The sequence below is a fragment of the Coloeus monedula genome, assembly GCF_965178545.1.
Source record: "Coloeus monedula genome assembly, chromosome: 11".
Taxonomy (NCBI): domain Eukaryota; kingdom Metazoa; phylum Chordata; class Aves; order Passeriformes; family Corvidae; genus Coloeus; species Coloeus monedula.
The window spans coordinates 17545928-17573489 of record NC_138791.1 but is presented as its reverse complement, the minus strand read 5'-3'; the positions used below and the strand labels follow the sequence as shown (position 1 = coordinate 17573489).

The window sequence follows — 27562 nt, the reverse complement described above, 5'->3', positions numbered from 1 at the left end:
ATTTTGATTGTTGCTCCCTGAGCAGGGCTGGTGGGATGACACAAAGCAGTTGGATCAGGATACAGTTTGGGGACAAACACAGCTAGCGTTCCTCTGAGAGAGGCAGACTATAGGCAACTGAGTAAGCAAGTAGCGAGTGGTAGAGACAAAATTATATAGCATATGTGGGGGAGAAAAACAAAACAGTGACTCTGTTTCCACTGCCAGAATATTTCAAAACAAACAAACAAGAGCGTGCAGCAAAGCACGCCTTGCAGCGATGGGAACCTGTGGGTTTTCCTCACTACGCCTGAGGCTGTGTGTGGATCTGCTCTTGCCAGAGCGCTCTGGAGAGTTTGGACTGTCCCTGCTCCGATTCTCACTTAAGGTTGCTTCACTGGATGGAGCCATCTCTTGTCCTGGGGCCTGCAAAGATCCCTGGTAAGTGGGACTAGGAATGGGGAGCTTCAGCCTCCTTCCCTTGGAGCCAAAAGGGTGGTGGGGCTGCGGAGCACAGTGCTGGAAAGGCAGCAGTTCTTACCAGGTGCATGTCTTAGGGTTGATGGTTATGAAAAGAGTGTATCAGGACAAGAGCAGATGGCATCAGGTTGTGTTGGAGAAGTGTAGTTCAGATATTATGAAAAGTTTCTTCCCTGAAGGGATGGTCAGGCACTGAACAGTCTGCCTGGAGAGGTGGTGGAGTCACCATCCCTGGCAGTGTCCAGAAAATGAGTGGATGTTGTGCTTAGGGACATGGTTTAGTTGTGAACATGGCAAAGCTGGGTTAATGGTTGGACTCAGGGTCCCACATTGGAAGGAACTTGCTTTTGGGAGAAAGATGTTGTGCCCAATCCAGAATAAACAGAATATTTCTTAACTTTCAAAAGGAATGCGAGCAGATGCTGTGGAAATGAGAGATCCCATTTAACACAGATACTGCAAGCTTGATCTTGTTTCATTTTTTTGTTTTGTTTTCTTTTTTTTAAATGTGGGAAAACATCTGAGATGTTGCAGAGGGTTTTGGGGACGCCTGTGTTTCCCACACGCTTGGGTCTGTGCAGTGCCTTTGTAGGTGGTGTGTGGTTTGTGTCAATCGTCAGTCAGGTGCTAATGGTGATAGAGCTGCGTTCAGCCTCTGAACCCAGTGCTGAGCACATTGATCTCTGCAAGCACATTTATACAAGCTGGGGGAGCTGCAGGCTTGTAGCCACAGTTTTCAGCCATCTCTAGAGTTCCCTTCTGTAGCTCAGGCACAGGCAGAATTCCACTTCAGCCTCAGACATTGCTGTGATTAGCCCTTCCTTTGCCGTGATATCAATTTAGCTATTTCATCTTTTCCCCTGCAGACTAAGCAGCAGCACAGATTGGCTGTTGTAATTAATTTCATTCAGGAAGCAAGAGCTGAATGTTCCAGCATCTCTGATTTTCATTTTGGTTGAAGAGGGCATTCCTCATACCTGCTACTCTTCCAGTTACAATCCTTTCAATGAAAATATGATGCTTCTCGTGGGAATGGGTCTGGGTTTGGAGATGAAGTTTTAGGGGATCAGTGTAGCATCCTCGTTGGATGCAGACTGGAGCAGCTGTTGATCCAAGTGAACAAAAGGATTAAAAAACCTTATGACAGTTTTTGGGGCATTTTGTGGTGCTTTGAGCTTTTCCTGTTACGACTGGTTGCATCTTGTTGCTTTTCTGAATCCACTGTCAAGACTGCGTCACAAGAAAGCGAAACTCCTGTGTCAGCCCAGCCATGTCCCCACGTGGTAACAGTACCATTTGCCTCCTCCCATTAGTCTGTGTTTTGAAAAGGTTTTTTATTAATGCTATGTCCCTGTTAGCATGGTCTTAGGATGCCTTGCAGAGCCGCTCCTGCCAAGCACTGAGCAGCCCTAAGAGTTGTCAGAACTTTAAATGAGAAGCGAAGCAGCAGCACTCGGCACCTTCCAGGATAGAGCAATTTAGAAAAGAAAAAAAAACAACCCCACACAACAAAAAACATGAGATGTAGTTATGCAAATTATGACCTTTAAATGCATTTTATATTTGGATTGAAGTTGCTAACGCATTCTTTCCAAGTTCTGTCTTTTCAGTGCAATTCTACTTCAGGTGCTTCTCCTTTGTATTGGTGGAGCCGAGCGGTGCCGGTGCTGCGGAGGGAGTGCAGGACACGATGACTGGGAAAAGCAGCCACGGTGCTCTGGGATGGGTAGTGCTCAGTGAAAGAGGAGCCTAAATAGGTACATTTTAATTTCTCTGGAGGGTCTGAGCACGTTAACTAGATGGCAGATTCCTCATTAGTTAGATGGATTAAAATTGGTATCATGGCTGATGCCTATCCTGACTAATATGTGTAAGTAACAGCTCGCTCTAGTAGAGCTATTGGATGTGGCTTGGGTGGAGGAGAGGAATTGGCTTCTGCGGAGGATATTTGCAAAAAGTCACATTTCCACCATATGTTAGCAGGAGTCTCTTTGGATGCAGGTTTTGGATGGAGTCCTCTGTTGCTGTAATCTGGTTTGTCCTTTTTCTACCACTAGTTCTGAATCATACCAACTACTTGGACTCTTTGCTGTGTTTCCTGAAGGACAGCGGGAACATTTCTGCTGGCTCAGCTGCCTCTCGCCTCTTACTTCATCTTGATGAAGAAGTAAGGTCTAGAGCACTGAAGGAGAAATTTTGTGTCAGTAAGGAGTGAGAAGGGCTAAAAAAAAAATCAGGAAATTCTGCCAAATTTAAAAAAAAAAAAGAAGGAAGGCACCATGAACCTCATCAATCCTGATTTAGGTCTGGCTTGTGACAAATCATTATTCAGGAAGGGAGATACCCCTTTAATTTTTAATAGCTTTGCCGTGAAGTTTTATTAGCCAATAATCTGGATCCTGAGTGGATAAAAGATAAGTGTAAAGGCCAAGTAATTCTTTCCCCTCCTGTGCAGCTGGGAGAGGGAGAGAGGGGTCATGGCGAGCCGGCTGCCTCCTGAAGCTCAGAGCAGCATCCTTCTATGTGCCACAGGCTCACCGAGTGCTTCCAAATGGATGTTTACAACATAAATATGTTCAGGATGTGGGTAGCGAGAGAAGTGTGGGAATAGACGCGAAGGTGCATGGGAGTGGGGATGCGAAGGGGGAGGTGTGAAGAGAGCCAGGAGAGTGTGATGCACATTTTGCAGATAACTTCTCTTCGGGTACCTCCTTCCAAAGCCTGGGTGTGGACTCGCTGCTCCTACCAGCGTGTCCTGGGGCTTTCTGTTCGCTGCAGAGAGGTTCTCTCCCCCGTCTCTGCTAACGTCACCAGCCCCTTCCTTCCAGAAGGGTTTATTTCCAGAGATCAGCAGCTGATAATGAGCACGGATTGGTCAAGTAGCATAATTTGTAGTTTGGTGGTTGGTGGTTGGCGTTTCTCACCGTATTTCCCAGGCACTGAATGCAATAGACACTTCACTGGCACTTAATAAAGCAGTGCAGGGCACTCCTCGATAATACAATCCTTATGCCAGCCCAGCTGCTAAACCCAGGAGTCCCTCAGGCAGTAGTAGACAACTCCACTTGGCGTTGCTGCTTGTTTTACTCCTGTCTCAGATGACTAGGCAGCATTTCTGAGATTTTAAGGCAGTGTGTTATTGCAGTATCTGGGATGAAATTACCACTTACAGATGTAGAGGTGACAATCTGACTCCCTTTGGCTGTTGAGCTCTGGTGACCTGGGGAGGCTGGTTGTGTGGGGTACCTGCATTGCGCTGTGACAACCACCAGAAATGAGCATCTGGCCCTCTCTTGTCATTTTTTTCCCCCTTCTTTTTTTGAACATCTGCTCGCCTGATTGTTTTCTGGTTTTGTTTTTTTTTTTTGTTCTTTTTTTTTTTTTCTTTTCTGTGGCTCTTTTAATTTGTGGCGAATGTGTATTTAATGTAAGTAAGATGTTAGCTTCTGTCTAGTTTTTCAGCAAGCATTCCAGTAATTACTGGAGTACCTTTGAATGCTACAGCTGCTATTTCTAAGTTAGGGAATCACATTTTCCGAGCATTTATAACTGAATTCACATGGGTAAAACTTGGCATTCAGATTGCCGTCCCACATATCTTATTTTGTCTTGATCCTTTAAGTTAGCATATCAGCTTTGTATTTGATTAAAATGGTAAAAATGGCTTCTTGCTGCTTTGGGTGGGCTTGTAATGGTGTTGTTTTATGAAATTATTTTAATTTTTCAAAAATTCCATTGTTTTGCGCTCTGAAATTACTTTTTTTTTTGGCCAGTGCTGTAGGCTGGTGTCTCTTTTTCTTTTTTCTTTTTTTTCCCCCTCCCTCTCTGTCCTCCTTAGCCCTTATTAGTGTGAATCATTTACTATTATTTTAATATTACTCAGGTTTTTTATATTGCGTCTCTAAGGAACTTCTCAGAGCATGGTTTGATCCTTTCTGCTGATGTCAGGCAATCTCTTCGTGCCAAAGGATGTTGGCTAAGGCCAGGCTTCCCCCCGTGCCCTCGGCTCTGTGAACTCAGTTTTTCCAAGTGCTGCTGGAGAGCCATGCACTGAGTTCCTGTTGATTTTAGAAGATTTAAAAAACAACCACCACAGTTTTAAATTCAGCTTATCTATTCATCACAAATAGATGCATTCTGTCCATAGGGTTGGGATGCCCCTGGATCGGCTGTGCTGGCAGCAGTGCTTTGCTTTGCATTATTGGAATGCTGGGTGGATTTGAGGATGTCCCGGTGCTGTCGTCACAGCTCCAGCCCAGCGGCTGCTCTGCAGCATGAACTGGCTTGCTCTCTTTTTCTCTCCCTTTCTTCCTTTTCAAGCTGTGATGTCTGGTCCAGAGGAAATGTGATTTTTGCTTTTTTTTCTGCTCAGAAAGTGTTGGTTTTGTTGTTTCAGTTTTGGTTTGTTTTTTTTTTTTCATTTTTGAAACAGTTTTCTGGTGCTTACAAGTTGAAATGCAACAAGGGGGAAAAAAAGCCCAAAGGAAGAGAGCTGAAATTTGACCTCCAAATATTCTTGGTAGATGTGGTGGAAATTACAGAGCTTTTCTATGGAGGAAATAAGGTACAATGTGTGGTTTGTTTCTGTGGGCAGGTGTGCCAAATGTAGGGCAGATGAGTTAACAGTAAAACCTAAAGTGATTGATCTGGTAGAGCTAAGGACTTAAATAAATTATATTATTTAGTAACACAAATTTTGTGAAAAAGCCTCAGTCTTAGAATAAAAGCCTGAGAGTACAACTGGACTTAATTAACTAGTAGTATTAATTTATGCCATTGATATCAGCAATAGTTTTATTCCCATTTTAATATTTGAGCTGCTTAACTCTTACTTGCGGTAAATGTCCCTTTAATAGGGCATGTAAAATGATGTTTCACGTGTAGTTATGCTTTGATTACATACATTCAGGAGAGAAACATATACAAACTTGGAGGATAGATGGTGGAGTTTGACTTGAACTCTGGTTTTATTTGCATATTACTGTAAGTTGGTATTTATAGGCCCTGCAGTACTTGGTGCTCCCTGCTTCTGCCATGGGAGGTAGATTCAGATGCATGAGCCTGGAGGAACACTCATTTCTTTCCCAGGATCAATGAGGAAAAGTTGTGCCCATGTATACAAAACTGTTTTTAAGTGCCTGTTCTGTATTAGAATGAATTAAGCTTTGAATGCAGAGCTGATATCACTCGCTATTTTAAACAAGCAGCATAATAAACACAAAAACTCAAATATTTTAGAGACAATACTTGGAGAGTTGAGACAATAATTTAAACATAAATTTTGCCTCATACAATCTTCACAGGGATTTAAAAAGCATCGTGGCCACCCTGGGCACACTGGGAATAAAGATGAAACACATCAGGGAATGACTGTCCTGTGAGCTGTCTGCAGGATGCTCATGGGCAGAAAATGACCCAAAGTGCCCTGTCCACGGCACCTATGGGTGCGTGGTGGGGTGGGTTCCCCTGCCCCAGGACCTGCGGGGGGAGCATCCAGACAGGACGGTGGATTTTGGCTCATGGGCGTTTTCAGAATTGCTGAAACTCGGGGAATTCATAACTTTGGAATTCAGCAGATTTGCACAACTCTGTGCATCTGTGTCTCCGCCAGCACGCTCCAGCTTCCTGCCTTCCTCACCCTGAGCATCCCAGGCTAAAAACCTCGTGATTAACAGCCCCACTTGTGGGCCTGGGCTCCCGAGCATCTTATCAGCAGCCCTGGGAAGGTGAAGGCGGCCGCTGCCGGGAGCGTGCCGGGCGGGAATGGCAGTGCTGGGTGAGCCCAGGCCGGGCTGGGGCGGCTGCTCTGTGGTTTGTTGTGTCTGGTTTGGTTCCTACTTTTCAAGTTGCAGTTGCATTTGGTCATTCAAAGCTTATTTTCGTAGTCTGGCCAAGCCAGCAGGATCCCCGTGCGCTGCAGGGGAACATAAAACATCAGCCTTTAAGCTGGAGTGCTCAGTAGATAAGGATTTTAAGACTCTTGCATCATGCGCTGTGTCTTATGGGCTTACTTAGTATACTCCATTTGATTTAATTTAGATATTGAATAAGGAGAAACACTTTAAAAGCCAGAAAAAGTACTACACGTTTAGCGCCTCTTCTTTCCCCATTGCCTTAAAGACAGATGGCCAGGAGGGCCAGCTTAGGCTGTGATTACATTTATTTAATTGTAGGCAGTAACAGGGTGTTTTCAAACTGCTTAAAAATGATGTTGCGCCTTATCTGTGAAGTGTTTCAAAAAGCCAGCAAGAATTCCTTGGGCTTTTGTTTCCTTTCTTCATTTCCGTGACTAAATGTAGAGTAAGTTTTCAGCCTTTTTGAGGGCTAGGAAATGTGCAAAATTAGTGGCTTATTTCAGTCGTGTGCGTGGGGGAGGGCATTAAAGTCAGTGGGTGGCTCTGCCAGTGGTCTCCCCCTTCATTTCCCATCCCATAAATATAAATATAAACTGTAACCGAGTTGCTGTAAATGTTAGCTTGAGCACTGCTGGGTAGCCATTTATCCTGCTAGAAGGTCTGGTTTGCTGCGTGTTTGTGTTGGCAGGATTGGGGAAGGCTGGGGAGCAGGAGGTGCTGTTGGATGGCATTCCCAGGAAATGGGGTGACTCTCTGGATAGGGTTTGCTTGGCATGGGGTGGCAGTGCTGCCTGAGGGGTCGGATGTGGTGGCCGTGCTGGGGTCCTCACCCTGCAGAAAGCTGTGACAAGGGGCTGCTGTCTGTGCACAATATAGATTAGCAGAATAGCAAACCTGCCACAGAACATTTTAGTGTAGCAGTGAGCGGGGAGCTGGCAGGAGAAGTGAAATATTTGCAAGTTGTAAAGGAAGCAGGTTCGGGAGTTCTGAGGTGGGATTGGGATGGTTTGCAAAGATCCCTCGGCTGGCCAAGATGCTTGTGCTGGATTTCATCACTGTAACAGGCTTGCGTGCCTTTCACTAAACACCACGAAAAGTGCCTTTGGATTATAACAGATTTGCATTTATTATTTAATATAGCATGTATTTATATAATATGTTCTTACATTCATTTTTATATATAGATAACTTTTGAGACTATTTGTTATTGCATTTGAGACTATTTGTTATTGCATTTGAGACTATTAGTTATTGTATGAATCTGCACCACCCTGCAGTAATCACGGCTGCACATTCTCTCTCAGTCAGTGAGAGCCTGGAGGATCTTCAGAGTGGGTGAAAATTATCCCAGACATAGGTTTAAAAAAGAAAGGGGGAAAAAAAAAGGGCAAAAGAAAAGCAGGCCTCCCAAAAGCTGTGGTGGAACCCGGTATTAGCAAATGCTTCTAGGAAGTTTGACTGAGAGCCATATGGCAATGTGGGGAGTATTATCCATGGCTCCAAAAGTTGGTCTCTGAATCAGCCTATTGACTTCAACAGCACTTAATCATGTGTTTTAGTTCTTCTTTGAAAAGGCTTGCATTCCTGAATCATGTCCTCTGATTTTAACCACTAGACGGTACTTTGTTGTGTGGTAGCAGACAAGTTCAGTCATATTTCTGTGACTAAGTTTGCAAGTTGTGACTGCATCACTGGTGAAGTATGCTGATGAATATTCCCCTTCTTATCAGAATCCAAACGTTTGCTGCTGTTCCTGAATTTTAGGGTGAGACTCAGTCACTTCTGGGAAGGCGTTGGTGAGATGCTGTGGGATACTCTGGATGTTCTGTGTTCATCTGTTGCGTTGTGGATGCTGTGATGGAAACAAAGAGGCAAAACCAGTGATCTCAAATTACTGCCTTGAGTTCTGTTTTCAAAATCCCTGAGTGTCAGTGGTGATCAAGCCCATAAAATAAACCAAGAACCAGTCGTGCGGGTCCAAACTTGGATTGTATTTGGATGCTGAAGGGACTGCAGAGCCTCAGATGTGGCTCTGCTGTGTCGGGGGTGATTTGGACTCTGGTGGAAGAAAAGGTGGGTTTGTGTGACTTCTTGGGATGTACGAGTTTGTGTCCATAGCATCCACAAGTGCCCCCTGCCCTGGTGTTGCTGCGCGGGTGGGGTTGCCAGGTACCACTCGTGGGCTGCAAGGAGCCGGGTCTGGGTGCTGGGAGGTCCCGTGGGCTCCATTCACAACTGCCACAGAGCAGAAATGCAGGGGAGCTTTGTTCCCCTTTCTGCTCCAGGAGTTCCTGGGGATTCCTGCTCTGCTCTGTCCATGATTAAAAGGAAGCTCTGGGCAAACCCCTGTGCCACCACCTGGCTTGGCACACAGAGTGTAAAAATCCCTGTCCCAGCCCTCTCCTAGTGAGGTGGTGCACAGGCTTCGCTTTCATCCCTAAGATTCATTATATTTCAGCAGAATTTTTTGTCTCACCTTTCTGTGTTTTTACAGCTAAAGCAGTTTTTCCTTCCCAACTTTGAACATCTGGAATTCGGTTTCAGTTTATTGAAAAAAAAAAAAAAATTCATAATCCGCAGTCTGGATGAAACACCAATGCCTTTGTATTTGTCCGCAATTTTTAGTTTCAATTCTGTATCCTTGGTAAATGCCAGAAGTCCCAAGTCGTTGCGTGTTCAGTAGCTGCCATTCCTTAGGCTTAAACCCTTTTTTTTTTCTTTTTTTTTTTTTTCCCTGTTAGACACTTTTCTAATTGGGGATAATACCAAAATGATTAATCAAATTAAGCATGAGAGCAAAGTGGCTGGTGCACAAAGCTGTGTATTGCTGCTGTGTTCAGCAGCAAGGTTCTCTCCCTGCAGCTGAAGTTCCTTACTGGGCCTCTTAGTCTCTGTTGGTTTGGTTTTTTTTTTAATAAGGTGCTGTGTAGATCCCATTGACTTCAGTTGTTGATTGGGATGCCTGACAGGCGGGAAATTAAGCCCCTTCTTTGTGACCGAGTTGAAGGCCAGATTTTCAAGGATTTTCGAATGCTTAGCACCCATAATTGGTAGATTTTTTTTTATTTTTTTATTTTTTTTAAAAATTCACTTCTCCTTTGGACATATAAATAAGGGTGAGAGATTATGATACTTGTAGCAACTGGTGCTGCTGGGATATAATGAAGTTTCTTTAGCACAACCTGAGTAATGAGCTGGTTACTTTACTCTCCTGATAGGTTTTGTTCTTCTGCATTTCTGCCTTGTTTGTGGATGCTGAGCACTCCTGTATATTCTGCTCCTGCTGGAGAAACTTCCTTGCTTCAGCTGCATTTTTCTGTGTTCTCTAGTGATTGTGAGGGACAAGGAGGGGGCAGAATGAGTTGAGTAAATTAGACAACTGTTGGAAAAAAAGGGGGACATGCAAAATCAAGTGTTCTACTTGCGTAATCTGTTTAACACCAGCGAGCCACGGAGCCTTGTGGGACACGGGAATAAAAGGAACATCTGTGCAGGCCACATGGCATGCTCTGGAGGAGCCCTCCATCCCAGGCAGCTCTGCTCTATTTGCAAATAAAAGCTCCGACCAACATCAAAAAGTTGAGGTGGATCCCAGCTGAAAGGGGAGAACAAATGTTACCACTTGGTGCAGTGAGGTTCCCCTTGCAAGCAGACTTTGTGGTCTTTTTAAGGATGCTTTGGACATGTGTTTCTAATGCAGTTTATTTAAAGGGGAAAAAAAGAGGAAGAAAGGGGGAAAAGGGAAAAAGGTTATATATTTTGGAGAAAAAATGATCTGTATTGAAACATTTTAGCTGAGCATCTCAAGCTGCAATCAAAATATATTGGGTAGAAATAAGAATAAGGATGCTAGGAGTTTTTTGGAGGGGGTATATTTTGTTTGATTGGTTGGTGGTTGGTTTTTTTGTTTGTTTCCTTTTTTTTTTTCCCCCACCTGGATGTAGACATCCTGGGATCCCAAGGTTTTCCTTCCTGATCTTACTCCCTTTATTTTGCTGCTGGTTCTGGTGGCTGGTAAACATCTCCATGGTTAGGCAGAGCCCTGGGGAGCTGCTCTGGCCTCACTCCCCCAGGACGCTCACCAGAGGGGAGGATAAACAAGCCAGCAGTACATTTTATTTCCATTTAGAACCTGTTAGAGTGCAAGGACATATCTAGTTTGGAGTTTTGGATTTTCTAGACAGGCTGTATTGTTTTTAACAGAGTCATGTATCAGCAAGCCGGGTAATCTGTACCAAGAAGGCACGTATTTTTTAATATGTAAATAGGAAAGGATGGTGTTTCATCTTTATTCCAATGTACCCAGGGTGGCAATAAAGCTTTTTAAATCCCTGTGAAACAGATTGTATATGGCAAAATTAATGTCTCAACTCTCCAAGTATTTTCTCTAAAATATTTGAATTTTTGCGTTTATTATGCCACTTGTTTAAAATAGCGAGCGATATCAGCCGTGCATTCAAAGCTTAATTGGTGGAACACAGATTTATTCTAATTTAAAACAGTCACTTAAAAACAGTTTTGTATATATGTATACATGGGCACAACTTTTCGTACAGTTGTCTGTTTTGGAGCAGTCTCTTAGGCACTGATGTACAAGTTGAACCTGTTTTCTTTTGAGCAACATGGCTTTGAGAAATCATTAGTTAAAACAGGGTTCTGTAGTTCCAGTGCAGTCAGTAAACAGCCTGACATGAGTCGTGCATGAGATGACTGAAGTTCTGCCTTTGATCAGGCCTGGATTGTGCCAGGTGCAGTCCCGAGGTGTGTGTCGATGCATGTGTGTATGTATTCATGTGCTGGTGAAAGCTGCTTTAATGAAAATTTGGCCAGGTAGCAAAATAATGTGTCCATCAGGGATTGCCACAGCAGGATGATGATGGAAGAGCAGCAAAAGGAACTGCAGCCATGTGCTCATCCATGTCACCCTCCGCAGGCACGGCATGGGTATCTGGAGGTGCTTTGGATGGTTCTCCTCCTTTTTCAGTCACATTTGTCATTCCCCTTTATTTCCTCAGCCCCTTTCTGATTTGTCCCGCTCCTTGCCATCATTTTGTAAGGACTTCTCCTCTGCCACCTGTTTTCTCCTTTAAACTGTTCTCATGCCCCCTGTGGTAGCAGTGGGATGTTCTGCAGCTTTGGGGGTTGGTGCAGGTAACCTGGCCAGATCTGTGTAGCAGTCCCTGACTCGCTCCGGTGGAGCATGGGAATTTCAGATACTTTTTTGTTTTGCAGCCACTTGCTTTTTCTCCCACTGCACCTCTTCTCATTCCCCTGTGCACACAGGGATGCATCTGCTGCCTGTCAGGTGTGTCCTGCCCATTGCAGAGCCCCCTTGTACCCAGGCAGCCCTTGGTGTGGGTAGCACTTCCAACCTGTGCCACACAGGCACTGCTGGATGTGGTGCTGTTCCTTTAAAACATAAACTCTTGACAACTCTTCAGTGCATCAGGGACTGCAGCCAGTTTTGCAGTTTGATGTAGGAAATGATGCTCTGGGTTCCTTCAAAAGCCCCAGGAGCAGGTGGACCCCAGGGTGGAGATGCACAGAGAGGGAAAGGTGAGGGACCTCATGCTGATGAGATGAAGTCCATAGTGGTCTGCCAGACCATCTGAGCTGTGTGCCTCTGCCTTTGAGATTTAAATAGTGAAATATTAAAACTTGTCTTTCAAATCTGTTCAATATTACGAAGATTAATTTTTGTTGGGGGCAGATTAATAGGTTTCCTATTCTGATTAATACAGTGATAATAAAAACGTTGTGATTGCTGGAATTAATGAAGCCCAGATTCCTGTTTCAAGGTTTGATTGACTTTGTACTTCAGTTATGCTAAAGCTGCTGCATCTCATTGCCCCTTATTGAGCTGTAGCCTTCGAAGAATCCATATGGGATCAGGGCAGCGCAGAAGGTCTGTGTTAGAGGGGTGCATTGGAGGCCCTGTCAAAAAATCTTCTGGGGAAGAAGGTTTGCCAAACATTGATCAAGGGTTTTGCTCATGTTGCAGCAGTGGTAGACTTTCTGTGTCTTTAACCCAGCATGCTATTTTTATGAAAGTTGTAGAAGAGGAGTGGCCAACTCAAATGTGTGGGCACATCATTAAAAGCTTCAATTTGTCAATGCCAGATCGAACTCAAGTGTGTGGGTAGATCATTAAAGGCTTGAGTTTATCAGAACCGATCTATAATCTGTTCCTCTCCCTCCTCCACCCTTCCCCTCAGCAGTAGGGGTTGTTTCTCCAGGTTCTCCAGCACTGAGGTCCATGGAGGTGCCTGAGCTGCCTCTGTGCCCCCGGGCTGTGCTGGGCTCCCTCCTGGCAGGCAGCTGCTGTGCTGGGCTCAGCCTGGAGCTGCTGCTGCGCCCAGAGCCAGCTGTCTCTGGGACACAGCTGATCCAGTGGGTTTGGAGGTCACCAGTGGGGCAAGCCCCAGAGTTAATGCCGTGAGAACTCGTGTCTTTGGGAGCTCTCTGCTCCCATTAATCCAAGGGATTCAAAAGATGCAGGTGGGGCTGGGTGCAGAAAGTACATGGTGATCATGTAGGCTTTGTTCCCTTGGGAACTCTGGCTGAAGAAATGTTTTGTGGAGTATTATGGTGACGTCAGTTTTTGATGGCATAGGAAGCATCCATTTTTCCAGGTGCACTGTCAGAGTTCAGGCCAAGCTGGATGGAATATCTTTATCTCCTCCCAGTACTCCTTTTTCTTCCTTGGGTAGAAGCTCTCTCAGCTTCCAAATCTCCTTGTTGGCACAATGGTGTCAAGATATTCCTAATGTTGAGGAAGGATGTGAGGAGTGATCTGCAGGTGAGGACAGTGCTTTGTACACTCTCGCCCTCATCCTTTGCAGACCATATATATTATTTAGACAATAATTTTGCTTCAAAAGTCTCTAACTTTTTTTGAGCAATCATTAGCTAAAATGAGCCTCGATCCTCATCTTCTAAAGAGGGCTAATGATACTTTCCTGCTCTACAGATGCATCATGGATAAAGATTAGCAGTTGAATACTGTGGTGCAGCAGGTCAGCTGGAGAAATCTTGTCCCAACATATGCAGATGCAGCTTTCTGCTCAGCTACAAACCCATCTGCATATCTGTCATCAAGCACAGCAATAAAGCAAGGCTCGGATGTGTGTTTCTGACACCGCTCCATTGCTTCTCTCAAGTGCTCTGCCCCTCATGAATAAAATACAACTGATGCAGGATGCAGGTCATTTTTGGTTTGCAGGTATTTCAGAGTGTGTGAGAAAGAAGTCAGTTTTAGCATAAATGCTGTTTAAAAACCCCTTTTGAATCTATTTTTATTGTGTAGCACAGTTTTGTAATAGGGTCACATAATCCCTATATTTAGATTTCTGAACTCTTGTGATCTTTGAGCCGTTGTGCATTCAGCAAAGAACAGGAGAAAGCCCCAGGGCCAGAGAAGTACCTGGATTTTGTCTTACAAAATTTCGTGCAGTTGTTGCTAAGACAGAAGCTTCCAGATGTTCCTCAGGAAGGCTGCAGTGGAGTGCCAAAATAATTAACTCCATGAGATTAATTCGGGGATGGCAGTACTTGCCCCTGTCAGGGCGCTGGTGGATGTGGGAAGGCTGGGAACAGCCACTGCCTTGGGGATGCTGTTAAAGGTGAGGATTGGGGAATGAAGGGCTCAGAAGCACCACCACAGGTGATTTTTGCTTTCGTACTTCTAGTTTTTCAAGATCTTTTTTTCCATTGCAAAGTTTGTTTTGTTCCCTGGGGTTTATGCTGCAGGTCCCTGTCGTGCAGAGGTCCAGGGAGCAGAGGCACTTCCAGGTGTTGGTGCATCCATTGTGCCCTTCCCCAGTCTGGGCAGGCACCAGAGCTGCTGTTTAAATCCCATTTGGTTTCATGGGTGTGATGCAGAACAGCCCTAGGAACACCTCTGGTTGTACTTCTGAGTATGAGTTGCTACTCAGTGCAGATATTTTATCAGTGAAGATATTATACGTCTTATTTTAAAATATCCTTATTAGTAAAATGGATGTTTCATTTGTACAGGGAGCATCTTCCTCTGAGCTAAACTTAAGCTCAATCTGTGTTACTGATAGCTGGGGAAAAAAACCATACTAATTGGTATTTCTTAACTGATGTTTGCAAATTTTGCCTTTCCACCCTGAACATCAAATAGTTTTTATATGTGTTTTTCCTTATGTCAGAGGAAAGATTAATTCTAACAAGGGATTCTACATTTTATTAAGGTTTTATGCAGTGAGTGAAGACAGAGAGTAAATAGTTCAGAAATTCAGAGAGTGTTATATTTTGATAATGCAAAGTAGGTTAAAGTATCTGGATTTTGTGCTCAATACAGTGTTTTCAGGCAGAATGTGGATTTGGATGGTGACACATTTTGGTATTTAGAAGGAACATAAGCTCTCCTGTCGGAGGAGCACGTTGCAAATGTGAAATAAGCATTTGTCTCTAAAAACCTTTCTTAATATTGTAAGTTTTGGTTTTATTTAAAGCCAAATAGAGTCTGCTGTGTGATAGTTTGATACATAGACATGCTTCTGTAATGCTCTCCCCAGCTCCAGCATTTATAACTACCTTTTGCTTTCAAGGGAAAATGATAGGCTTTGATATGATCCAAACTGAGTGAAGTTTTAAAACATGTTTTTGTCTTTCAGTCTCCTGAGAACATTTTTTCTGAGTGACTCCAGCTTCCAGACACATTTGCCATGAGAAGGGTTCCAATCCTTTCCTGTATTTGCCCTGAGTCATGAATGGATATGTGTGATGCCTACAAGTAAAACTGGTGAGTTGTCAAGCCTGAGTTTGCAATAACTCTCACTTATTCTTTCTTACAAATTCTCTTTCCCTCATTCTTTTCTTCCCTTTTCAGTATGGTGGTGGGGAGTTGTATTGTCTGTGTTTAAAAGCAAGTCACCACTATTCTGAAAAAAAACCCAAAGTAACCTTCATTGTAATGAAATAGCAGAAATGCCAAATACTATCAATGCAGAAAAAATACTACTTTCCTTTTTTTCCTTCATCCCCTCAAATCCTATGAACTTTGAGGTCTTTGGTGGTGAAACTGGAGTTCAGTCACGCAGGCAAAGCTCCTGCCCAAAACTGAAGCCTTGCAGGTAGACAGGATCTAAACAGAGCTTGTGTGGGCAATTTGTGTCTTGATTAAATATGAATATGGAGAGGTCTCCTCGCCATCATTTGTCACATGATGGACTCTCAAAGGAGCCATTGCCAACAGATAATTAGCTCCAGCATTTGCTGCACTTGCATCCCAGTGACAAAATGGTGTCAGTGGTGCACAGGAGAGCTGTCCCGCGGCGTGCGCGTCACCTTGGCGCTGCTGCCCAGCCTGGGGGGCACGGGGACAAAGCCTTCAACAGCCTGTTTTGATCAAGCTCGAGAGGCTGGTAGAGCGAGACCCCTCCTCTGTTAAGGGCCATTTGCCTTTCCTGGTGGGGTTACCCACTGAGAAGCCCCTGGTCCCTTGCAAGGGGCGGTTGGGCCTTTTCCAGCTGTCCCCATCCCCCGGGAACCTGGCATGGGGAGCTTTCCATGTCCACTCCTCTTACCTGCCTGCTCCTGATTGCCTCTCTTAATGACTGGGGTGAGAGGAGGGGCAGTATTAGTTTGGGAAAACAAGAATCATCTCATTCTGCAGCAAAACTGGAAAGTCCGTGTAAGAAATCTTTCAAACACAGGAAATCTGCATTATTAAATTGTGTATGAATTGGGAGCGCAAATTGTTTTTTACAATAAATTCAGGTTTCTATTATATATCTAATATCCCTCTGCATGTTGGAAAGTGCATTTCAATTCAAAGATTATAAAACTCAAGAAATGTGCGTATCAGTGAATTGTGATTTTATTTGATTTTATTTAAGTTTCCTTTTTTTCTTTTTTTTTTTTTTTTCCAGAGGTAGCATAATTACCATGTCATTTAGCAAAGATTATAATAGCTGTTCAGTTTTTACCGACTGGTATAGTAAACAGTTGAATAAACCCATATGGCAGCTCAAAGTGTGCATAGAGGAGAGGGATTCTTACAATTTCCTTCATGTCTGAATTACCAACCTCACTGATACGACCGAGATCCCCAAACGGGGACCAATTCCAGACTTCTCCAGTCATGCAAAAATTTCTCACTGCTCTGTTGCATATGAATCAATTTGTTTTAATCACGGTGGTTAGGTAATTAATTATTTCTTTGTGCCTATGAAGTATGCATGGGAAACGTGGGGTTATGTGCAAGGTACATGCCTCGATTTAAAGCACTCTGTGCATTTGCTTAATGCCTCTTTAGTAAATGTAAATAATGCCTGGGGTCGGAATCTTAATATCCAGGTATTGTTAAAGATCGAGGCCCTTCTAAGTCTGGCATGGGCGAGGTGTGGCATTGCTGGCTACTGTGACAGCCCCGTGGTGCTGCTTGTAATGGCACTTTGTGTCTGGTCTCACTGTGGCAAACAGAAGGACCAGAATGCTTCAAAGCATCCTCTTGAAATACCAGGTTGAATTATGGAGGTATGGAGCTGTGGCCAACCAGCATCTGGAGTAAAGACAAAGTGTTTGAGTAATGTGCCCTCTGGATACCTTCACTATTAAAAAATAAAAGCAGAGAGAAGAAGGATTGTTAACTCTCTTCAAATGCTGGCTTGAACAAAGAAAAAGACTCGTGCTGTTCCTCCTAAAATTCACTTACTTCCAGTTATCTTAAAATTTTCATGTCACATAATAGCTTTAAAATACCTTCTGAATGCATTAGACTCTCTAGGTGCTTAGGAAATATTGCAGAATAATAATACAAAATGACCAAGCATTGAGCATTCCCACTGGAAAGGAGCAGTTGGCCCAAACTGGTGCTTGTGTTCATCTTAACCCTGATGTACGACCAGCCCTCCACCATAATTCTATCAAGAGATGGTAAGTTGCCTAGCAATGTGCTGACTGCAGAGGGTACGTGTCGAGCTAATTCAGTTTTTGTTCTCGTTTTCCTTGAGAGTTCAGCTTAAAGGAGTGATCCTTTCTCTGGCTGCAGCAAGAGCCACTTCTCAGCGGTCTCTCTTGTTCCCCACTCGAGTGTCCCTGGTGATGTCAGGAATTCATTCACTGCTGTACGTGTCTTAAAAGTTTCCAGCTTATTGAGTAACCAAATGTGGTTTCTGCTGATTGTGTTGACTGAATGTGTAGGGCCTTTCGAAGAGGCAAGGGTTTAATTTAAAGCGGAGCATTTAGTTGTATACCATTTTATGGCAGGCAAAGGTCATCTGGGGTAAACAGCCAAAACAGTGAATTGCCCCATTGCAGCACCTTGGAAAATGAGACAGAAGGATAGAGTAAAAGGTTTTAACAAATTGCTCGTAGTTATGAATTTTTAAAGTTGAGGAGCTGGTGCTGTGTACATTTTTAAATTGCAGATAACCATGCTTGTAGGATAAATTGAGTTAAGAACAGAACAAATAAAAATAATGGGCTGGTACTAAAAGCCTGGTGGTGCTGCCGGCAGGGTGAACACCGAGCAGACAGTGCGTTAGGGACCTGCTGTGTCCCTGCCCTTCCCACCCGGATTTGTGGGGACCTTTCCTTGTAACAGTGCCCTCTCCTCCCTCAGTCCTGGTTACAAAAAGGGCCGGATTTGCCCCGTGATGCTTCCTTTGATAACCAGGGAGCAGGAGCCAGAGGGGTCTGTCTGTGGAGCAGAAGTGGGTTCCCCAGTGGGTTGTGCTAACCCAGCTGTGTGTCAGTGGGGTGGGGGGAGCTCCAGGAGCCCAACCTGGCATCCCCTGGCAGAGCTGCTTGGAGGGAGAGGTGGCAGCAGCCTGGAGATGTCACTTGTGTCCTTGCAGGATCTCGCTTGTTCCTCATGGCATCAGTGGCTACAGAAAGACTTTGTTTTTCTGAAACTTTTCTGTCCGTGGAACTTTCTCTGTGGCAGGGGGAGGAGAGAAGAAGTAATTTTAACAATTTAATAAAGTACATAATGTAAGTTTTATAAGCTGGTGTGAATGCTCCTAAGTATTTTGGTCTTTTTTCATAACACAATGAACCTAATATTGGTAAAAATACAGATCTTAGCTGCCACCATAAAGAGAGGCTAGATTTAATAAACAGTTATGAATGTTGGCAGCTGCCTATCAGATTGTATAACATCGGCTATAGCACATGAAGACAGTGTCAACTTACATTTTATCTCAGAAGTATTTTCAAAGCATTTATTTTGCTTTCTCTTGAGTCCTTAACCTAATTCAAGTTATATAATTGGCGGAATATTTTTCCACACCGCTAATTGGCTGGGTGCCAGCGTGGAAACCATTGTATGACTTGATGATGATCAGGAATTAACATGACATTTGCGTGGTGGTAATGGAATACATTAGTAATGTAATTCATGACTGTAAGAAAGAGACCATCATCTCCCACCTCTGATCAGCAGGAGGGGCTGGGAGGATGATGAAATGCTCCCAGCAGGCACCTCACAGCAGTGGCTGGCCAATCTCGATGTCAAATTTAGTTTTAAATTCTTCAGACAAAGCTGTAATGCTTACCAATTAATTACTACAAATGTCAATTAAAAATCTACCAAATAATGCAGTAAGATTAAATTTCAATTAAAAAAATTACATTTAACAAGGAAGATACAACATTATTTTAATGAATTCTGCTGAAGGTGACAGTTTATCTAGATATATTTATACCGTGTAGGTGGATCTAAATTCATTGGATGATGTTAACCATGTTACTCAGTGTACATATTAGTTTTGAAAATTATTTCGACTTTGGCTATGTCCTGGAGGAGCTGGGGCATCAGGGGGCATTTCTCATCACCAGGAGAAGGGGGAATTTCACGCCTTCTCAGTAAAAAAATCTTCTCACACCTAAACTGAAGGCTTTAGTGTAGAATTCTATCCTAACCAAATTTGTGGTATTTTTCACTGCTTTATATTTAGAAAAACAAATAGAGAATTTTTGTTGTGGTACTAGACAAGCCCTGACTTTTCTATGTCTATAATGATTTTTTGGGACGGTTTTTGAAGTAATCTGTTTTATCATACAAATAATACCTATTATTCCAATAAATCACATAACAGGAAAAGATTTTGCTGTGTGAAGGTGGTGAACTTTAAGTCCTGAGCAGAGCTTTTATCTGCAAGGCTTCACCCTGGCTTGAGAGAGGTTGTGAATCCATGATTAAAATCGCCACGTTGATACTTGAGCTGCTTTAAGGGATATTTTGAACCAAGAGTGGCACAGCAGACATGTCATGGGGTGTGTGAAGTTGTGAGTTTGCAGGTGTGTACCACAAACTCTTGTAAAGCACCTGTACCTCTTTGCATGCAGAGTGCTAACAGTGAAGAGTGGGGTTTGTAGCTGGAGTTTTGTGTGGCAGCAGCTGTGTTTTTATTGCTCATTAGCCTGTTGGAGATGGAGGTGCTGATGCTTTGGGAAGGCATTTGGGAACGTAGTCACTGGCGTGGCACAGGGGCAGAGCTGGGCCGTGCAAGTGGCTATCTTGGTATTAAAGCATTTATGAGATCTGAAAAATACTTTATCAGCTTCCCTGAACTTTTTTCTGAGAGCTTTTACTATGTTTTCACACCATCACATCTAGGTAAGAGGGAAGAGATAACTGCAGAAGCAGATTTTATGTGTCAAGCCAGCATGGAAAGAAGTCCCTCTCAGGGACCGGAGGCTCCTTTTCCTTGGCACAGCTTTGTCTGGAGCTATCAAATTTCAGCAGGTTTTAACTTAAAATAAAATATAAAAAAATACCGTGTGCATGCAGAAAATCAGAGAAGGCAAACAACTGCTCATGGCAGGCTAAAGTAGTGAAATTCTCTTTAGTAGACAGGTCCCTTGGACGCTGCTCAGGCTTTGCCCATTGGTGGGTGAATGCAGCAGGCATGATGTGTCTCCCTGCTGTAATTCAGATACCTCTGGGTATTGGTAACAGCTTTACAGGATCATTCCTGCTTTATGCTATTATCTGATAAAACTATCACCAGCAGGAGATGGGAGACAGCCTTTTTTTTTTTCCTATAAGGGCCTCAGAAATGGATGATGTAGGAGTGTGAGAGTAGTGGAAATATTTTCTCACCAGTCCTCACAGACAGAAAGGTGATGGAGAGGAAGTCAGAGCAAGGCAGAATCATTTCCTCACCAGCAGCCAGAAAGCTTTAAACAAGGAGGCAGAAAGGGAAGAGTGGGAGCACGTAGCATCTTTCTGCCAGGAGATAATGGTGTGAGGAGCTCGTGGGTTTGGGGCACCCACTGGTCAGACAATTAGGTGGCAGCTGGAGCTCCTGCTCTTAAAAACCCATCTTTCCAGGGGCTTTCCTCTCTGCCCAGGACCAGTCATTTTCCAGTTTAAGTCCCAGGAGGAAGCTCTTGCTCTGGCTGTTGATTGAGAAGAGGTGTATGTGGTACATCAGGAAGCAAGCACCTTCTGTATCCCAGGTTCTGCTGCTCCCATGTGGAGCTTGTTCCCACCCCAAACACCCATGGTGTCTGGGCTCCACATTGGGGTGTCCCACGTATGAACCCTGTGCCCAGCCTGAGCTCTTGGGGTGATGTCCAGTCTCCTCCTGATTTCCTACAGGTGAAGGTTTCTGCCTTTGGTAGGGAAATGCTTCTCTCTTTCTGTAAGAGTTGGCCAAACACCTTGAAGGAAGACTGTCTTTGACTTTGGAGGAAATATTTATATCTCTTTGGGTTTTTCCTTTTTTTTCCATAGTGTAGGGCTATGTCAGCTGTATTACACTGAGGGAACACTGAGCTGGGGGAGGAAACTTAAATAAGCTGCCCTCATATTGCCAGTTTATTCCCAGCTTTCATCCACTGATTTACATGCCATCTGAAATAAAAATACCCAGACTTCAGTAGTTTGTTTACCTTTGCTGATATCACTGTGGGGCGACCCGGGGAGATGTAAAAACTGTTCTTGCTCTGACATTTGCATGAGCCGTGAGGTTGGGTGAGAGGAGACAGACGCTGCAAAGTGAAAAGGCAACAGGGTTTATTAAGTCTTCATCTTACCCTGGTTTATAATATTTAGACAAAAGCAAATATCTCCAGGGAGGCCTTATGAAATGAGAGACCAGAGGAGGCTCTATGAGCTGATAGCAGATTCTGTCCTCGTCAGGTGGGCTTGGGTGGTGGGATGCTGAGGAGGGGGCTGCGAGGGTCAGGCACACAGGGGGGTCCTGGATTGCTGCTTGGGTAGTATTTAAAGTACTTGTGTAGGACAAAGTCTTTATACTGTCATCGTGACAGTGCTCCAGGGGAGAACAGCCTGAAATGCTCTTTGTCTTCATTAATACTTCTTCCCAGCAGAGCCTTAAGAGATCGTTCTCACGTTCAGATATACAAGGAAACCGAATATAGAGTTGTTTGTCATGAAAATCCCATTTATATACAGCGGCTGTAAAATCCCAGATGCTGAGCGTACAGGGAGGCTGCTCTGTCATCAGCCAGTCGAGGGGAGAGTTGACTATAAAACCGAGCTGTAATTCCCTCTTGACAGGGGTGTGGTGGTTGTGTCTTCAAACAACTTCAAGAGCCTGCCCTGCCAAGCCTTTATGGATTTTGTTCTCACAAGCCAGGTAATAGATAAGTCTGAGCAAGGAGATAGATACAGATATAGATATATATATGAAAGGAAGACCTTTGCTCTAAGAAAATATCCATCATTGCTTCTTAAAGTCTGGTTCAGGATTTCAGTGCAGAGCATCTGAAGGGTTTGGGGTCCTTCTGTTGCAAAGGAGGTGCCATGGGCCTGAGGCTGCTCTCGACATCTCCCAAGCATTCAATATCCCCTTGATTCCAGGGCAGCAGGATGTGACCCTCACAGAAAGACAGATGGCATTGGGGAGCTTGATGCTTATTGTTTTCAGCAGAGCTCTACTGGAACCAATAAAGTTGCCGCCACCACTGCTCGGAGCAAAAGTGGCTACAGCTGAACAAGAGACACAAAATTATCAATTAAAAAAGACATCGCCAAGCCCATTATTTTACTGTTGAAAAAACATCTTCCTTCCCAGTCTTGTTTTATCCCCACATGGAGTGAATCTTTGGGATATTAATGATCCACTGTCATGTTTGTTTAACATATTTTTTTGACAATGCCTTTTTAGGGTCGAAGCCTGAAGTTTTTCTGCATGTGTTTCAGCTAGGGAAAACTCCCAGTGTCTCAATGGGGCCTCTTCTGAAATAAATGAAGACTAATTTTTCTCAGCTTAATTGGGAATTTCATCTGAATAAACAGAGAAAGGCCCAGGCTTTGTTTATATAAAAAATCATGAAACGCTGTTCTGCTGAGCAGCTGAATTGCTGCTGGCGGGCTGGTTCTCACCCGTGAATTTGGTGGCCAGAGCCCTCCACAGTGGCTCAGTTCTCACAGGGACCACCACCACCCCATATGAGCCTTCCTGCCTCATACCTCGTTCACTGCAGGCACTTGGGCACGGCTTGGGAGCTAAAGACAGTGTCATTTTTTGAGATTTGGCCTTAACCTGAAATTTCCATGTTTTTGTGGGTTTAAGTCAAACCTTAATACTACTTCAGCATAATGTTTTTGTGGTTTAATGTTCTTACAGTTTTTTACAGTGTTTCTTTTAAATTCTGTCACTGAAGTGTATGAGAGTTGACAAGTGTAAATATGTAGTTAGACAATTTCAAAAGTGTATTATTTACTGATCGACCATAATGGCTCCAAAGGAACCATTATACTCAATCATATCATGTCACTCTGTGGCACTTACTATGATGGTAATATGGATATGCATATTATTTTTTTGAAAGCATGAGAAGCATTATTGTGCATGTGTAAAAGCTGTTTTTAATTGTCAGTAGGGCTCTGAGCTTTTTTTAATACCGAGAATTTAAACCACCTATGGCTACCAGCCTGCAAATCGTGGAAGCAAAAATCCATGTCTTCAGGAGGATGGAAAAAGCCACGCTTCATATTTACAGCAATGCAACTGTGCCTCTCCTTGATACGGCTCTTTTATAGCTTTATTAGATCCGAGGGCAACCTAGAACCCTAACCTGAGAGCTTGGCAGGTAAAAGCTTTCCATTTTATCTCTGCAGCCTTCATCTGCTCCTGTAAGCTCTTTCCCTGACTTCCTAATTGTGTTTGCAACATTAGTAAATGGCCCGTCCAAAAATACCACGCAGTGCAAGTTGTGTTAATTCAGGGACCTTTTTTCTTTAAGGTGTCACAGAAAATGTCTTTTTGTAGCACTGGGGCAGAGAAAGAAGGAGAGAAGGCAGAATGAGAGCAGAATGTGAACACTGAACCATGTAAAATAAAAGAAAGAGACAAGCAGAGAGCTGGGAGGGCTAAATATGCTCCAGCCTTTCTGAAGAGCTGGTTTCAGGGGAGAGAGAGAGAGAGAGAGAGAGAGGCAAGAGAGCATAAGCAGGAGCTTGCTTGTTAGAAAATGTCTTTTGTGGAGAAGATGGGAGGAGAGTTTGAGTTTTACTGACTATAGGTGAGGAGCTAAGGTGCGAATTTGGCATGGCATACGGCAAATTGATCGTGGAGCAATAATTAGAGAGAGGAGGAGGAATCAGAAGTGTTTCTTAACTTAGAAACAAGGATGTGACTGGCTGCTGGCTGTTGCTACTTGGAAGCAGGTAAAAAAGAAAGGAATCGGTTGGGCAAAGTCCTCACCACAGAAGACACAATGAAGGTGAAATCCAGCTCGTGGCTGTTGAAGAGAGATGCGGGAAGGGAATACTCAGTGTTGTCCAAGAGCTCTCCACTGTCCAGCCGGGCAGCGATCCCTCTGCAGGAGCTGTTCTGGGGCTGAGTCTTCCCTGGGTGTGTCAGTGGGAAAACCTGCCACCGGAAATGCGTTTTGCTGTTAATATGGAAGATTACCCATAAGATACTAGAATGAGCCAAATTTGAATAGTTCAGGAGAGGAAGGACACATATGGGTCTTGAACTGGTAACAGCCAGATTTTCTTGGAACAATTTTTAAATGAATGAAACGAACAAGTTTTTTGTGGTTGGGGTTTTTTTGGGGTGTTGTTTTTTGGGGATTTTTTGTTTGTTTGGGTTTTTGTTGTTGTTGGGTTTTTTGCTAATTCTGCAGTAATTCTAACTTGTCTCTCTTTCTGAAGTTGTATTAAAACCGGTTGTTCTCTTTTGAAATACTGAACAAGAAACATAAAAACAAATAAATGTACTCTTACTATTTCTGTCCTTGACCTACATAAACAGCTGTATAGTCATGCTCAGTCTTGTATTTGTGAAAAGTCTGGGGCAAGTTGAATGTAATTTCTGAGATGGTTCCTGGTTAGAAAAGTTACTTGTTGAAGTCTTATCACCCAAAATACGAAATACTGGTGCTGTTTCTGCTGGGATCATTAGTTTAATACTCTGAATAAATTGTGTAACTGCCAGTTTGTATAAGAGGATGGAATTGATGAAGCTACAGTGCATTTGTACACACACATGCACTAGCACACAACACTTGTTGATGATTCAGAGAAGGAGTAGAGTAATTCAGCTCTTGGACTGCCTCACGTGTGATTGGCTTCCTTTCTGGGGGACTTATTTTAGGGAAAAATCAATGTCAACTGAAAAACATTCCATTCTGAAAAGACAAAAATTCCCCTACTTGTGAAAATGTGTCTTGGCAGCTGATTTAACTTATGATACAAGATTTAACACTTTTCACTAAACATGAATTTTTTACCATGGCAACAGCTACGTTACGGGCCACATGTTGGAGACTTGCATGTTGTTGCAGAAACTTGTAGCTCGCCGCATTTAGCCGAGTCCTTGTTTCCACCGGCAGAAGGAGCCCACTCCTGCAGCTGTTTTGGGCATGGGTGTCCTGGTGGGGCCCGTGGGCATCCCCCTGCCCCCAGCAAGGTGATGTTCTGTCAGGCGTACTTGGGGTGATGTGTAGGCAAAGCACTTGATGAAAGAGTAACCCAATAAAAATGAAAATTTAGCCTCCAAATTGCCTTTCCAGCAGGGTGGGAAGTGCTTTCTAAAAGTCTCACTTCTTCAGATTCTCTCTCTCTCTCTCTCTCCTGTACCTCTCCCCATCACCCCTCGGACACAGGCAGCTCCACCCCACTTTGCCACGTGCAGTAACAGTTCTGCCGTGTCTCCTGGCCTGGCTGCTCCTCACCGTGTCTCCCTGCTCCTGTCTCAGCTCCTTGTCACCTCTCATTTGCGGTGGAGTGGCTTTTCAGGCGACGTTAATTGAATCGCGCTCATCAGGGACTTAATAAAAGCGTGACGGGCGGGACGGAGCCCTGGCAGATGGCAGCCCTTGACAAGAGGGATGTGTGGCTGGGCTGTGCTGGTGTTCCAGAGGTGATGGGCTGGAGCTCCTGCAGGAGCAGAAAGTTCCTGTCTTTGGAGCTGAGAAAAGAGCAGGCCAACATGAGCAAAGAGAAAGATGGCTTCAGATGGTTGAGGCTGTTTTTTTTTCCTCAAGCAGAACCAGATAATCATTCAGTAAAACTGTAAATCCTGGCTACAAAGGACTAGGTGTGAAAGAGAATTTAAGTTTATAGGTAGTTGCAAACATCTGCAGGTACCTTGAGTAGGAGCAGTTTTATTTAATCATACAAGTTAGGAAGAGTATAAATTCTCCTGTTTTAGGACAAAGCTAACAAAGGGTTAGGCAGAAAGCCCTGTTTCCAGAGGTGGAAACTCTCAGTTCAGGTGTTTCTTGTACCTTTCTCAGAAGTGTCTGGTCTTGGCCATTGCTAAGGAGTGACCAAGCACGTTAATGTGCCCTTCTGGGCACTGCTGGGACCTTTGTTCCTTATATTTCATGCAAAACAACCCAATTTAAATGAAACCAGCTATGCAAAGCAGAAGCTAGACGTGGTAGGGATACTCATCCCCATCAGTTCTGGGCCGTGGTGGCACAGTGAAGGGTGTCCTCTACCCGCCCAGTTCTGCTGGACCAATGTCCCCAGCACAGCTCTTTCTCTGGGCTGTAAGACTGGTTTAAATATTGGCCTTTACTTGGTGTGAATTCTCCAAGCTGTGCTGGTCCAGAACTTAAATAATTTGCTTCTCTTTTTAGCATCGTGTCTTTTAAAGGTGTTATATTTGTTTCCATTTAGCGTTAAATTAAAATTAAATGGTTCTGCTTTGTAGATGTAATAGTGTACAAATATATCTATTTTTAAATCCTTTTAGCCCATGTCTATGTGACTAAGAAAAAAGCAGCAAAGTAGGGGCCTCCAATTTTTGTTTCACTTGAATCAAACACCCTACTGGGATTTCAATTATAAGTGAATGTTATACTTGTTTGTTACTAAGGTGACTACAGTGTCAAGGTTATGTGGATGTTGTAGTATTATAAATGCAGAGATAATGCAAAAAAGAAAAATAGTTGTGTTGGCTAAAATCATCTTATTCCTATAGCATAAAGTTGCACACTGTCCTACATTTCAATTCTTGTTCTATTAAATTACCTGTTTAATAATTTGAATCCAGTGTTATTTTTATATTATATTGCAAATGTGTGACTGTGAGGTTATTTTTAAGGTATATTTATTAAGGGAATGAATACAATAAGACAAGTCATTGCAGCCCACATACAGTTCCTTGACTTCTCATTTTATGATGTTTCAATTGCATATGATTACTGAATATAAGTTTTAACTTTTATGGGGGTTCATTAGAGATGCAGCTGTGTAGAGAGAAATTCAATAGAAATTTATAATTTTTTTAAGCTCTAAAAGTGTGGTGAGATGGAGCAACTTGATGGAGCATAACTCAAACTTCTGACTTAGAGCTTGGATGCAAAATCATGGGGTCTTCAAGGGCTTAGCAGGGCTGCAGTGGAAATATGCTGCTGGTGGGGAGAGGAAGGGCATTAATAGACCAGAGCATCTCAAATCAAAGGCAGTGGCTTTTTTTTTCTGGGTAGGACACAGAGAAGAGGTGATGTCCTTGCTCAGGGCCAGGACTAGCACGAAATACTTTTTTCTCCTGTGTGAATCAACACTCTGGTGGAGAAATATGGTTTCAGTAAATCCATGGTGCTTTCTTCTTAATAGAGAATCTAAGTAAAATGAAATCCTCAAAAACCAATATTGAAAGCAATTTTAGTGAGCAAGTGCTGAGAAAACAACTTTTGGGGCACATTTAAAGGAATAGATGTAGTAAATGAGTAAATTTACCCTGTGCTTAAATTCTGCAGTGCTTTGTGTGAATACTAAACAGGAACATATCCCATCAAGTACAGTTTTCCCATAATTTATTAGCATAATATGTTTGTTT

The 27562-nt window shown here is 43.5% G+C and overlaps 1 protein-coding gene across 4 annotated transcripts in view; it reads left to right on the top strand.

Moving 5' to 3' along the window:
- Window positions 1-27562, top strand: part of FOXP1 (forkhead box P1) — a 381899-nt gene that overhangs the window by 30059 nt on the left and 324278 nt on the right. For all 4 annotated transcript variants that reach the window (XM_082288840.1, XM_082288838.1, XM_082288839.1 and 1 more), the window contains exon 2: window positions 14957-15084. The gene's annotated coding sequence lies outside the window, so the exon portion shown is untranslated. The remainder of the gene's footprint in view (window positions 1-14956; window positions 15085-27562) is intronic.